Source organism: Acipenser ruthenus, chromosome 4 (assembly GCF_902713425.1).
Source record: "Acipenser ruthenus chromosome 4, fAciRut3.2 maternal haplotype, whole genome shotgun sequence".
Taxonomy (NCBI): domain Eukaryota; kingdom Metazoa; phylum Chordata; class Actinopteri; order Acipenseriformes; family Acipenseridae; genus Acipenser; species Acipenser ruthenus.
The window spans coordinates 8,603,692-8,618,902 of NC_081192.1; positions in this window are offsets into that span (position 1 = coordinate 8,603,692).

The window sequence follows — 15,211 nt, forward strand, 5'->3', positions numbered from 1 at the left end:
AAACTAACACCACAAACAGCTGTATTCATAATCTGACATGGTAGCGTTTAAAAAATACATGCCCCAAATCGCACCTCCCAAAAATACGTTTAATAAATAAATACTGAAATGAATAAATTCACTTGCAATAATGTGTTCTCTGATTCTTTCAACTCCCTGTGAATTCCACCTCATCAGTCTGCTCTCCAGTTTTGTCAATATCTGATAACAGTGTTGTCTGACAATCCTACCATTCAGTGGCATACTTTATATTTAGTCCAGATACAGCCTTATTAAAGGCAGACAAATTGGTCAGGCTTCTATAGATTTCCTTTCAATCTGGGCAGGTTGGTAGTTAGTGGAGAAAAATAGGAAATTTCAGATCTCTCGAGTACTGAGAAAGGATGGTTTAGCCATGACTAAAATGGCCACTTTCACAGTGAGGCGATGGTTTCTGGGAGGTAATGCACAGATGGGGCCGAGGCTGACCACAACCTGTTCCATTGTATTTCCTCTGGTCTCTAATTACTGCAGCAACCAACATGAGAGATTTGAAAAGGCAGGTGATGGGATAGGAGAGAAACCTGTTTGACTTTAAAAGTGACGGATCCCGCACCATCAGACGAGATGTACTTCAGCCTGACAGATAATTAGGGGAGACATGAATTTTTCCAATGTAACAGATGTTCACTAATCAGGCCAGATTTGGAGTCCCTGCGCCAGCAACATTTCATGCACAATTTAACTATCTAAAAGGAATAAACTACTTAATGCATTGTACGGAAGGCACAGCTGTTTCACGGTCAGGAAATTTGCTGTCAAAAATGTTCTTTTTAGAAATGACATGTTTTATATAACTCTAACGGGGTGTTTATAATGTATTAATAATAGATGTCAAAAGTTGCTGTCATACATCATCCTAAGAATTTGTATTTTTATTTTGCTGAAGTTGTATTTACATTATTATTATTATTATTATTATTATTATTATTATTATTATTATTATTATTATTATTATTATTATTATAGATTCGATTTTACATGAAAAAAACATTGAGTTTGCTTCACCTTAACTAATGGAACTTGTGTTATAGTAGTATAATAATACTTATAATTGTGACATGTCAAAAGGCTGTGGGATTAAAACCATATTTAAGTAACATACATCATTAATGTAAAATATGCTAACAAATCACCATCAGCAGTATTTTATATGCCTACAGGGCTTACTGTGAAAAGTGAATGGCTGCTTAAAAGGCAAACAATATAATCGGGAAAACAAGACCTTTATTTATTAGTATTGAGTTTATAAAGTACTGTAACTGAAACTGAGTAATTAAAATACAGAAATACAGCATTAATGCCAAATACTTCTAGATGTATACATTTTGGTGTATATCTAAAGGCTATGTGAGGTATATATTGTATTATATGAAGATATTAGAAATGGATAGATCCACTGAAATGGTCAGAATTTTCATCTGTATTGAGTTTTCTACAGGAATTAGAGTGCTTCTTCAAAGGATATTTAATGTCCACAATGTAGACAAGACATTGATTTAAAATAACATCTACTGTACAGTGCATCAACACAACATTGTCCACAAACATCATGACGTGTTCCACCATAGAATGGAAATGAACCCCATACTCGACCACCAGCTCTGGAGCCCCTACAGTAATACACATGTATATATACTGGTATATTGGGTGGATTTTACATTTTGGTACCAGTTTGAATTCCATGTACACAATGGGTATCTTTTATGGCCCTTAATGGTTTGAGGCCTGTTCTGAAACATAAAATCATTCTGTCTATCAGTCTCTCAATCTTAAACATTACATACTAGATCAAAACGATTCTTGCCATTTGAAGAAGCTGCCTACTTAGCATTACCTGCACACAGGAAGATACCTTTAGGTGTCTGACCCCTATTTGTCATCTTTTGTTGCCTTCACTTTAGTTCTTGTATCAAGCCTAGCAGCTGGGCTGCACAAAATACAAGCAAATAGCTCATAATAACAGTTTAGACACCTTTCAATTTTTGAAAAGTTTAGTGTCCCAGTAACTGACTTGTGAGCTTACCACACAGCCTTCTAGACAACTAGACAGTGCTGCTTAAGTTGTCATTTTTTGTATAATAAATTAGAAATCTTCTATGCCTATGAAGGCATGCTGTACAAGACTGTAGAAATAAAAGTGTTAAGTGCATAGAGCTTTTATACTCAGGAAAATATCAACAGAACTTTTTAATGGCTTTCAAATGCTATATTTGTTCACCTAATGCAAATGCACTGGTTCGCTACCTTAAAATCTAAGCCAATGTTATCTTCTCAAAGACGACAGATTTTCTGTACTGGGTTTAGGAAAATGGATAGATAGAGGCTATGTGGCACAGTTTGTTATTGTACTTGTCTTCCCTCCTCAGGCCTGGATTCTAACCCACAATAAGAGTTTTGACTCTATATATTTTTGACTCCCTCACCCTAACCCTATCCTTAAAAAAGGGGAGGGGCACCTAAAATATATATTTTTTAAATGTCTTCATACTGAAAACATGTATTCGGTTTATAATAGCATTAATATCTGTTGAAGCATTCAATTATGTTGCAGATAATGACCACTGCGACAGAAATGAATGCTTATTTCACATCGCAAATCTACCACACAATTCAGCAAAAGTGGCACTGCACATCGTAACAGGCAATGATTCTGAATCAAGGGAGTAGTCCTCCGGTGGAATTCGTGCATGTCAATGTCTATGCATACTAGCTCAGGACCCAATGCTTTAAATGTATGAACTTACAGAGAATTCAAATTAATCACAAAAATAATGAAAGAAAAGTAGTGAAGAAAATGAAGGGCTGTAGAAATATGTATTCAGTCTACATAGCATAGATATAGTATACCAATATTTCTCATGAATTTTGTTACAACAAGAAGATTTCAGTTTACATATACAATTTATATATTTTCAGAACATCTTAAAAAAAAAAACTCCTTATTTTAAAAAAAATTCCTAAGAAAGTAAAAAAAAAAAAACAACAACTATAAAATGCATGTTTAAAAATGTTCCCATTGAAAAAAGTCATTTTCTTGCTGTACAGGGTCATACAAAATTATTTTATACCCTTTTCTCCCGTTTAACCACTGCCTTACCTGCACTTTTCATTTCCTATCAGCTGCAGTGGCAAAACTGCATCTTTCAACTGTATCTCTTTTTTCTGATGTAGTGGATGACAGGTAATCTAGCTGAAAGTTCCTACAATTGCACCACCAGAAAAACACTGGCTGATGAAATCTGAGCAGTTATCATGCTAACCATCACCTGTCAAGTCTCCTGCTTCAATTTAAGGGTGCATCAATTTTCTGAAGAGGAAATCAAGGGCAAAGAATAAAAGCAGTACAGATAAACAGTGACAAAGGCCCTTTCTGCTTTTTTTTGTATTTATGATGGGATGTTCTAGCAAAGGAGTTCTGTGGGGGTTTTATCAGCTGTCCAGATACATCTGTGATAACGAGGGATTCTTCACCCATTGATGAAGTGGCGCACTTGCACTTACTGAAAGGGCAAAAGATTTCAAACTAAAATTACTTTCACCAAATTCCTCTGAGATACTGAAGCCAGAAAGAGTAGGAAGATGGAACAAATGACAGTCACAAGTAACAATGAGACCCTCTGTTCACCACCCCCGGCAGACAAGACTGATTAAAAAAGAACGTCAAGTATTGCTTTTGTGAAAATAAGAAGCAGATTGGGTGGTTAGGTGTCAGGTATGAAGGTTTCTCATCTTGTATCTGAGGGATAGTTCAAACATGTATTGTCTTTTTAACGATAGATATGGATAGATAGATAATTTGACCATTTTGTTTAAAAACACAGTGAAATATGTGCTTCAGGCCTGACCATTTGGAATTCCACAAAATTGAGTTAGTCAATATTTTTTTTTTTATGATTATGGTAAAAAAAAAACAAAAAAAAAACACAGACATAAAATACTCTTCATCCTTATGATAAAAGGTATACATTCAGGATGAAACTGCATGCTTTTTAAAACAACTTTATTTATTACAATAAGTGATTCTGCAGAAGAAAAAAAAACAAAGCCGTTTTGGGTTTTGAAGCCATAGTTCATTCTTTCCATATTTCAGCTTCCCTATCAACTTTCCTCATTTTTTTAAACCAATCATCCACTGGTTATGGACTGTGAAAATGTACAACACTGACTAACATTTTGCCAGCATTTATTAGTGATTTATAATGTATTTTAAGCCTTGTAGTTGCACTTTTCTAACCTAAAGCAGACAGATGGGTTTATCCACGTCTTCTGAGCTGATGATGGTCAATATTTTCTGATTAGAAAAAAACACCAAAGCAAGTATTAAGAAAAAAAAAAGAATTTCATAAACGAATATAAAGCTTGCAAGGTTTTCAGGCAGGAAATCTATAGTATCATTAATACAAGCTACTAGTACATCACATTCATTCATTGGTCAAATCTACAAGCCAATTACTGGCAAGTTTCCATCAACCTATAAGGTATATAAACCTATGTCGCAAATATAGTCCTGCTGTGCTTTCGAATTAGTGTTCGTTGTTTGGTTACGTATCTCCACCGGTTGTATCGATGTTGTCCCATACCTTCGTATTGTGGATTCGACTTTTCCAATTGTAGACCCAGTTCCAGGATTCGACAGGAATTGTCCAAAACAACATCCATCTTACAAACGCTGCAATGCTTCATTTGCAGCAATCCTGCATTCCAGTCACTTTTGCAGAACGTTCCTCATTCCATTAACTTCATGCTCATAATTCACAAAGGTAGGAATGTAAATTTAGTCAGTGTTACTTCTCCTTGAAATGCATGACATCAAGTTCAGGACTGCGACACCTCGCTCGTGCAAAAAAAATCTTCATCTTCCATCCTACCTCGGAGTGTCGGAAATGGGACCACACAAACCTGCTGGATGTTTTGGGACACCGCGTAGCAGAAAGTTTTATAGAGGTATGTGCATGTTTTAATGAATGATACTGAATGCTGGGACGATATTGCATCAATTTTGGGACTGCTGCTTTGGCGATCCACGTTCTGTCCTCTCGTGAGGGAAGTGCGTTGTTATTATCAGAATTGAGTTATTGTTGTTCATGAAAAATGCACAAATGTGAAATCTGCAAATATAATTCTGCTTGATGATAGGTTATTGTGTATATGCTTACTGTTTTAAGTACAGAAATCTGAAGGCTCACAAGAATATAAACATTTCCACTCTGCAGAAATTCATTCTAAATGGCAAGATGATTAGAGTTTTTTTATTTTCTAACTGATGTCTGATTTATAGTGTATCTGAATTTTTTGACAGTGATTCATTTATATAACTTAGGTGTTCCCAGTATTTGAAATATAATGTTTAGTTATATTAAAAAAAAAAAAAAATGTGCAGCGCTGTGCAGGAAGAGATGCATGTGCTGCCAAGGCCAGTTTCATCATACAGAGACGCTTTCTTTACGTTCCATTGCCTGCTTTCTCTAAATGTCACACAGCCAATTCTTCAAGAACAATTCAAACAGTAAATTTTGCCTCGGGACATTCAATGCGTTACACACGGATGTAGGAGCAGCCCTTAATTTCATTCCCCTTGGATCCAGGATAATCTATCTACTGTGTCTCTTTTCGCATACGTCATTACTCATCAGGTTACAATATCACTTTGTTAATCGTAGTTCAATCATGCTCGGTCATGTCGACTACTCATAATTGTACTCCAGAATTGATGGCTTTTGCTAATTAATGCAATCATGTTTCCCCACGATGTGCGTAACTAATCGGGTTGACATATCACCTCGCTACTCACAATTAATATTTCTAATTCACTACCTCTGATATAAATGTCACTGCGGGACATTCAGGATCTACTCCAACCTTCAGGATAAATGTTCTCTGCAGGACATTCAAAGATCTGCTCCAACCTTCATCTTCCATACCACCCATCACAAAGGAGTCCTGGAGTCTGTCAACACTCTGCGCTCCTGAAGCTTCTCCACATTCAAGGATGTCTTTCTACAAACGGTGTTTGTCTCTGCTACTGTGGGTTCTCCGGCATGTCCTCTTTCATCTAAATGACATTCATCAACATCCCAACTGTATCAGATGCTCTTCAGTATAATCCTGATAATTTTTTTGTTAATTATCTAATTTCTGGCCTTTCTAATAGTTTTTCTACTGGTTTAAAATCCATTCGTTCTTCCTCTATTGCTTGAAAAAACCTCCAATCTGCTATAAAGGAATCAGAAGTCATTGATTCTCTCATCAAATCTGAGATCTCAAAGGGATTCATGGAGGGCCTGTTTTCAGCCACTCCCTTCCCTCAATTCTGCATCAATCCTATTGAAGTAGCTACAAGGAAAGTGTCACACGAGAAGAGCCTCATCATTGACCTCTCTGCCCCTCGCGGCTCTTCTATCAGCAGCATTAATTCTCTCATTCCCTCAGATCAGTTTTCTCTTCATTATATCACCATATCTGATGCTATCCATTCCATCAAAATATCTGGACGGGGTTCCTTGTTAGCTAAAGCAAACATTTCTGACGCCTTCAAAGGCATGCCTATACTCCCTTCTCTCCATCATCTTTTTGGTATTTGTTGGAAGGGGCAATTTTACTTTGCCACTAACCTAACTTTTGGATGCCGCAGCAGCCCTAAGATCTTTGATTCTCTCTCTGAAGCCCTCTGCTAGATCTTCTTTCTGCTGCACTTATTGGACGACTTTCTCCGTATATCTCCTCCATCAGCCCCTCCAGCTGAAGCACTTAGAACTCAGGTCTTTCTCAACAGTCGACATCCCCCTCTCAGAAGAAAAAAACATCGGTCCAGTTCATCTTGAGTTCCAAGGAATAACTTTGGATACCATCTGATTTGAAGCCTGACTACAATCCAATTTGCATAATTCTTCAAGGTAGGATATTTATTTCTCATCTTCTTGCTGGCTCGACAACAGCTAAAAATCTCAACTCTCACATTATTAATATTACAGCTGAAGCCCAGAAAAACATTAGGATGTGGTCCTCCCTCCTACAGCACTGGAATGGCCTTTCTCTGTTTTACGATGACTTCATTTCTGCCCCCCACGACCTCTCCCTCCATACAGATGTTTCTTCTATTGGTTTTGGTGGAATTTTTCTTAACCAATAGTTCTCAGATGTTTGGCCTCCAGAAATCAAAAATGTTCCTTCTCAGCTTAAATACACAGCCTTACTTGAGATCGCTCAATTGAGACGTCAGGCTCCCTCAGCTCAACCTTTCCCTCTACCCATTCCTCCATTCAGCAAACTGGGTTTCAACTTCTGTCTTCAGCTCAAGATTATAGGGCGCTATTTCCTGTTCTCCCTTCAACCAGGATTTCATTCTTTTCTCGTTCATGCAAAAGACAAGCCACATCTCTTCCTGGGAACTATCAAATCTTATCTAGCTGGAATTCAATATCATTATCACCTATTGTGCATTTCCTGCCCTCCTCACTCCTGCTGATTGCATGAAGACTACCATTCTTTCCTCACTTATTTCTAAACCTGGTCTTCTTCCCCAATTGTACTCACCCCATTTATTCTGTATAGGTGCAGCAACATCAGCAGCCAAAGTTAAAATCAACCAGTCCTTAATTTAAAAAAATGGGGAGTTGGTCTTCTGCAGTGGAATCTTACATTCACGCTTCTCTCCTTGATATTATTTCCACTCAACAAAGTATTGCTAGCATGGCCGGAGTGGGGGTCATCTCTCTGCCAGGACCACCACAGGTTTACTCCTACACAAAGCTTTGTTTTTTCTCTCTGTCAAGCAGTTAGATTAGTTTTAATTAAAAAAATTAATTAATCACCAACTGACATTTCTAACTAACAATTGTCTCTCTTTGCATTGGTGGCACAGTTGTGGGGAGCCAGGGATCCTCTTTTGGGGGCAAGTGAAGCTCACTTCCCATCCTTGAGGCCGACAACGTTGTCTCACTCTCTGAGACAAAGGTTCCCGCTGGTCAGATGGGACCCCTGGCCAAAAAACATTAACTGCATTTTGTTTTCCATTCTCCTGCTTAAATCTATTCATTTACACCCATGCTCCCAACTTTCAAACTAGTCATTGACTTATCTTATCGAAGGTGGCTCTTACAGCTGGGGGGTGGGGAGGAGACCCCTGGCCCTCTTTATGTGTTTATTTCCTTATTCTCTTTTCTAGTGCTTTTGTTCTCCCTGCACAGATCACCTCAGTAGATGGCTCAGTAAGCCAGGGAGACCTTAGTTCGTCCTGTATCCTTCCTTAGTTTCCCTTTGGGGGATGTTCCTTGCTTCTCGGCTTTGGAGGTTGATCAGTTTGGCCTCACCCTAGCAAGGGCGGTTTTCCGAGTAGTCAAGGGGAAACCCCTATTCTGTTGCTAAATATATTTTATATTTTCTCTGAGTCTTTGTCCCTGCCGATAACACCTGGGCCCACAACGCTATTCTGTCACAATATATTTCCTTTTTATCTTAGTCTACTTACAATTAGCCCAAAATAAATGATAGTGTCGCATTAACACGGTATGGCTATACAGGACTGTGACAGATGGCTTGAGTGATGCATGTGGGTGGTGATGTCAGGTTCAGGAAGGCAGTACTGGGGTTGAAACTGAGACGCAATGGCTGCGCTCAGTATTTTATTGCATGAAACAAATAAGATTTAAACAACAACAGCACACTGCACTTGAGGCCAAAATAAAACAAAACGGACTAACACTAAACAAACAGTGGACGAACAGACAAACAAACACGGTGAGTCCAAACAAACACACAAGTATCGTGCTGGAATAGTTTAATTCTTATTTTTAATTCTCTCCTCTCCACACCCATTCTCCACTCACCAAACACACAACCCTGAGTGAGTAAAATGTGCATCTATATATACGTGAACTAATTTGTGCAATCCTGTGCACACATACTATTACCTACTTTATCTGCACATGAAGTGATTGTGCAATCCCCGTGCCTAAATACAACTATATATTTTAAATCACTCGTGCTACACAGAACCATTTATATTCTGTGCACCAAAACCTATACACCAATATTAACACACCACATGCAACACAACACATAACACACACATGGGCGGGTCACACTGCCACAAGGACTTAAAATATCTACCATTTCAAATCGGTGCAGTTTTTGCTGCCTATGCTCTCTGCTTTGCGGTAGCATTCAGTCGACTGGGGGTTCCCAGGGGCAGCGCACAATTGTCAGAGCATTGTCCGGGTACGGAGGGCTTAAGTCGGCAGGGAAATCCACAGTTCACCGCGCACCAGCGACCCCTGTAGCTGATAGGGCACCTGCGGGTCTGCAGTGGAACCATTCAGATCTGTGTTATCCTCCGGCACTATAGGTCTGATGGTTTTGTGTGGATCAACGGAATATGAAAAATGACAGCTTGGCAGGAACACGTTTCGGAGGATGTGTATTTCAGCCTCCGTTTCCCGAGTTGCCAGGGGGTTGCAGTGGTGAACCAGGATTAATAACAACGGCCGATTCTAAATTGGGGATAAAAATCATTGGCAATGACTAAATTTAAAAAGAAGAAAAAAATTAAAACTAGAAGTTGCAAGCAACTTTACAGCTTCCAAGGAGTTATTGTAAAATGTAAGCATTTTGACTGGATGCCATCCACTCAGTTGTAGACATCATTTTCCATAGGCCTTTTTTTACAAGCTTGACATTAATAGTAACAACGATAATAGATATAGCTGCATGCAGCAGACCATGTGACCTATGACCGTATTTCAAATCTGGCATAGTACCCCATTGGCCCCTACTTGTCTTTGTACTATATTGTACCACATATTAATAGTACAATATATGCTGAAATTTGATTTCCTTGTGGCCTCCATGTTTTTTGATGCAGCAACTTATCTTTTAATAAACTTTCCAGACAACCTCCCTGAGGTTAAGTATGCAAAGCTGCACTTCAATTGACAAAAACAGTTTCAGAGAAGATGTTTCAATATTTGACAAATCCAATATGGCCACCACTGCAGTTGGATGGCACCCTTGTGGTTTCGTATATAAGTTCCATAGTAACAATTACCATATCTACACTCTGTAGGAGTTATAAGCTAGTTTTGCATTTCACCTTAAGGAGAGGTCAAAGGTCAGGGTCAAGGCAATTTTTTGATACAGCATATATGGGTTCCTATATGTGTTCCATAGTAATCATAACGCTAACTGCATTCTCTAAGGAGTTATTATCCAGTTTTACATTTGACCTTAAGGAGAGGTCAAAGGTCACGGGCAATGACATTTTTTTTATAGAACATACATGGGTTACTATATGTGTTCCATAGTAACCATGGTCCTATCTGCAGTCTACAAGGAGTTATTAGCCCGTTTGGTAAGTTGATGATGTCATCCAACATGGCCGCCATGTTTTTTATTGAAGCAAATTCCCTTGAACAATGTTTGAAGAAAATTACACTAGGATCATGTGTGCCAATTTTTGGTTCAACTGGACTAGTGCTTTCAGAGACGAAAGTTTTTGTAAGCCAGTTTTGTATGTTGATGATGTCATCCAACGTGGCCGCCATGTTTTTTTACCATAGCAACTTCCATTGAACAAGCGTAAAAGCCAACCATACTTAGATCATGTATAGCAATTTTCGTTTCAATCAAATAAGCTGTTTCCGAGAAGATGTTTATTTTTTTGATGATTTTATGTTTTTACTGTATTTTTATGACGATATCCAACGTGGCCGCCATACCAGAAACCAATTAGCTTCTTATGAACAACAGTTAACGGTGGACTATCCCTAAACATTTATAGCAAGTTTCAAAACTCTGCAATAAGTTGTTTTTGATACGTAGACGTTTTAACAATCTCCGCAAAATCCAATATGGCTGCCAAATCATGTGACCTGTGATATTTCTTTTTGTTTCTGGTACACCGTCCCATAGGCATCTATGAACCTACCAGTTTTTGAGCAACTTTTGGGAGGAAGAAAAAAAAAGAATAATAATAATCCTAACAGAAACAATAGGCTTCCCAGCCATGGGCTTGGAAGCCTAATAATAATAATACGCCCCCCCCCCCCCCCCCCCTGACACACACACATTCAGTTTAACAAATTAAAGGAATGAGGGTCATGGTTGTTGCAGTCTAATTACAAAACTTGCATGAGAATGCATTATATTCTATATTAGACAAGGGCTGTCATAACAATATCTGGTTGGTTTCAGTAGTTGCTTTTCATGTAATGACTAAGTTCACTACCCCCTGCCTATGTCACGTATTACCAACACAATTCCTCCTACACAGTTTCAAGCTATCAATGTTTTCTTCTATCAAGCAACATAATCAGATAACGCCAATGTTAAATACATACAAACTAAAAAAAGAATTAATTATCACTGCAACCTGCTTAGTTAAAGCACTTAGTATCACTTTTTAAAAGTTCCTGTATTCTTAATGTCACACAAACTATCTAACCACCTAATTAAATCACTGTTTGGAACATGTCAAATGTTCTAAGTCAAGAGATATAAGTGAAAGAGAGGCCTATGAAGTTTTCCTGAAAACCCAACCATTGATTGTATTTGACAGTTGGCACAAGTACCTGAAAACTTAAATAGCCGCCAATGCCCTGAGTACCCAGCCCATCCCAGATCTCATTTTGCTGCTGGTTAATTTGTAAAATGTCTGCTGAAGTTTTGCTTAAAATACAGTTTACTCACAATCTTAATAGTCTACAAAAGAAGAAAAGCATTTGTTTTTTTTTATGTGGTTTTATTTGACGCTACGAGCTTGAAATTACTGATATAGATACTCTGAAAAATGTGAGTTTTTTTTACAGGAATCTCCTTTCTACATAACACATATCACTCCATGTGAATAATTACTTTTACCAGACCGGAATTCAAGTTCAATTCTAGGTTTGGCGCAATTACAGGTTATTAGTCTTTCATGATATTAACATGTCTGCCATACTTAGATGTTACAGGCAATTAAAACTAGGGCATTGGCCTGTATTTAATGATGTGAAAATAACTGCTCAGTTCTAATATTCCAGCAACTCTCTCTGATATGAAGCCTGAAGAGAACCCCACAGGAGTGAGCTGGTCCCAAGGATTACAGAACACATGTTTTGGTGACATTAAAAAAGGAAGTGTCCTGCCGGGCCCATGGCAAGTTTAGAAAGAAACAATGCTGTTGGTATATTTCTCACATCCAGGCCGCAATTCTTAACAGTGTGTGAATAACAATAAGATTAAAAAAAAAACATGAATGCCTGGCCTACACACAGGATATAATGTAGGTGGTGGTGATGGCCTCTGAATAGGGGTGACAGATCAGCCAGGGAAGAATCCATACAAAGAAAAGATAATAAAAGGGATTCCTGGGGTTAGCAATGCATTCATTTCAATCTCAGCCATGTTGCTAACATATAGGCTTAGTTTTCAAGTTCTGAGTTGAAAGCAAGACCTAATGATATGGATAGGCTTGGCCGCAGAAGCATTTAATTTCTGTAAAACTACAGGCTCTTGGTTTGTTTGTTTATAAAAAGTTCAGTGTAAACCAGTTCTTTCTGTGACAATGGGTAACATATATTTTCGAAGTTGAGGGGGATATTTTAATGATCTAAGTAGTGTATATGTTACAGCCAAAGTCCAAAGTCGGCCAATGACATCAATGACCTGGCACTGTTGTCAGAGCCCAAAAGCAACGGCCAATGACAGCATTGCCCGGTCTTTCACATCATTGGCCGATTTTGTCGGTCAATGTAGTTATCAAGATCTAAATAACAACATTTACCGGGCAATGACGACATTGCCCAGTACTAGGTGGTCAATGGCCGAGTTTACATGTGTGTTCTAATTTAACTCGAGACAGTTTGCTCGAGCCAAAGAAGTATATTTTACTTGACAAGAGCAGCTGCCAACCCGGCATCATGCAAATGAAGCGGAAAGGACGCAGGTCATATGCAAATTAGCCATGCGCACAGTTCTCATGCTGTTTCGCATGGAAATGCCAGAAAAGGTGATTTACATGCGCAGAGAACATTAACACGAGGTAATCTCATCACAAAATCCATGGTTTCATTAACTGAATATACAATCAGATAATTAACTTGGAGGTGTATAAAATGAAGCTGTGCAACCCAGGTATTGCAGATCACCATGGCTGTAAACCGGCAGAGATGTAGGATTATCTGTGAGAGATACCTTCCACGTATGCTCCAGAGACATTATCATTTGCACGTGATACACGGGTTTACATGTGGAAATGGATGTGAATTTCCTGTGTTTTCGTCATTTTTTTGTCATTTACTCGTGTATTTTATGATTGACCCTGTCCTTCTCTGTGGCCGTTTTTTTTGTTCAAGTTCTAACATTTTTTTTTGAGACTTCTAGCATTTAGATAAATACATTTAATGGCTGTCTTACCTGAGTTGTTGCCCTTGTTTTGATGTTGTCTCCCTTCAGTTTTTTTGTTGATTTCTCCCCCTTCCTTTCTAGTTTAAATCCCTTTTTATTTAAGTGCAGTCTGTCCTGCCTATATAGATAGTCCTTGTTGTAGAATGTGGTCCAATATTCAATGAAGGTGAAGCCTTCCTGTGTGCACCAAGATTTCAGCCATGCATTTAGATTATTCATTTCCAGCTGTCCTTATGCTCCTTTGCAAGGTGCCGGCAGCATCCCAGAAAATACTACAGTTTTGGTCTTGTCTTTTATTTTCCTTCCTAGCTCTGGAAGGCAGCACGCTGTTGTAGTAAGGGGGTCCAGACTGCGAACTGAACTTGCTGTATTTCTCAATATGGAGTTTCCAACAATCATGACCTCCCTTCTTTTTGCTGTCTGGCTACCACTGGCCACCATAGGGTCCTGGATGTTGTTCCTTTCATTTCCTTGATGTTGTTTTTGATCATCCCAAAGTCATCTACCTCCCTACCAAGAGTCTACAACATTGTACCATAAATAAATACTGCAATATATGCAAATATGTTCAAATTGACCATAGCTGAAATTTGATTGACTTGTAGCGGCCATGCTTTTTATGTAGCGACTTGCCTCGAACAAACTTGATAGAAAACCTTGCCAAGGATATGTGTGTAAAGTTTCGTTTCAATCAGCATAACGGTTTCAGAGAAGAAGTGGTTAGAATAATTTTGACAAATCCAATATGGCCGCCAAACCATGTGACCAATCGACTTCTCTTGAACAAATCTAAATCTAGGGCATAAGGGTAGTCTGTGCCCCAAGTTTCACATCTCTTTTTCAGAGAAGTTTTTTTTTTAATTGTCCAAAATTCTTGAAAAAATCCAATATGGCTGCCAAACCATATGACCTATGACCTTCGTTTTCGGCCTGACACAACTTCACAAAGGCCTCTACCACCCTATGAAGTTTCGTGAGTTTTTATGCAACGGTTTTCATTTTATGCAACTTTTAAGGTTTTCTTGGTGGAAGGGAAAAAAAACTAAATCCTAACAAAAACAATCAGACTGGAGTCAACTCTGACTCCAGTAACCTCTGCAGGGTCCTAAGGCCTCAATGTATTATTCCTGCATTATTTTAAACCAAACTTAACTGTTTTTAATTTCCCTTAATTAACACACAATTATAATTTACAAGTTTATTCATTAGCTCTTCTTAGTTTTAATCCCAAACACTTTACATATATATATATTTTTTTAAATTTAGTCGTTGCCAATTAGTTTTTATTATTTTCTCCCTAATTTGAAATGCCCAATTATTTTTTAGGCTCAGCTCACCGCTACCACCCCTGCGCTGACTCGGAAGATGAACACACGCTGTCCTCCGAAGCGTGTGCTGTCAGCCGCCCGCTTCTTTACACACTGCGAACTCACCGTGCAGCCGTCTCAGAGCTACAGCGTCGGAGGACAACGCAGCTCTGGGCAGCCCCCTGGGAGCTCCCGTCCACGGTCGGCTGTGGAATAGCCTGGACTCGAACTCACAACGTCCAGGCTATAGAGCGCATCCTGCACTCTAGCGAGCGCTTTTACTGGATGCGCCACTCGGGAGCCCCCACACTTTACATTACTTGATTACTTTGTTCACCAATCAGTTTGTTTATGTTGTCCTTTCACATTTTGTTAATTTTCTTTTACCAACCCTTCACAATATATACACACCAATAGTGCTGGTTTTGTTGTTTGGATGCATATTAATAACATTTCTTAATATACTTTTATAGGGGTGG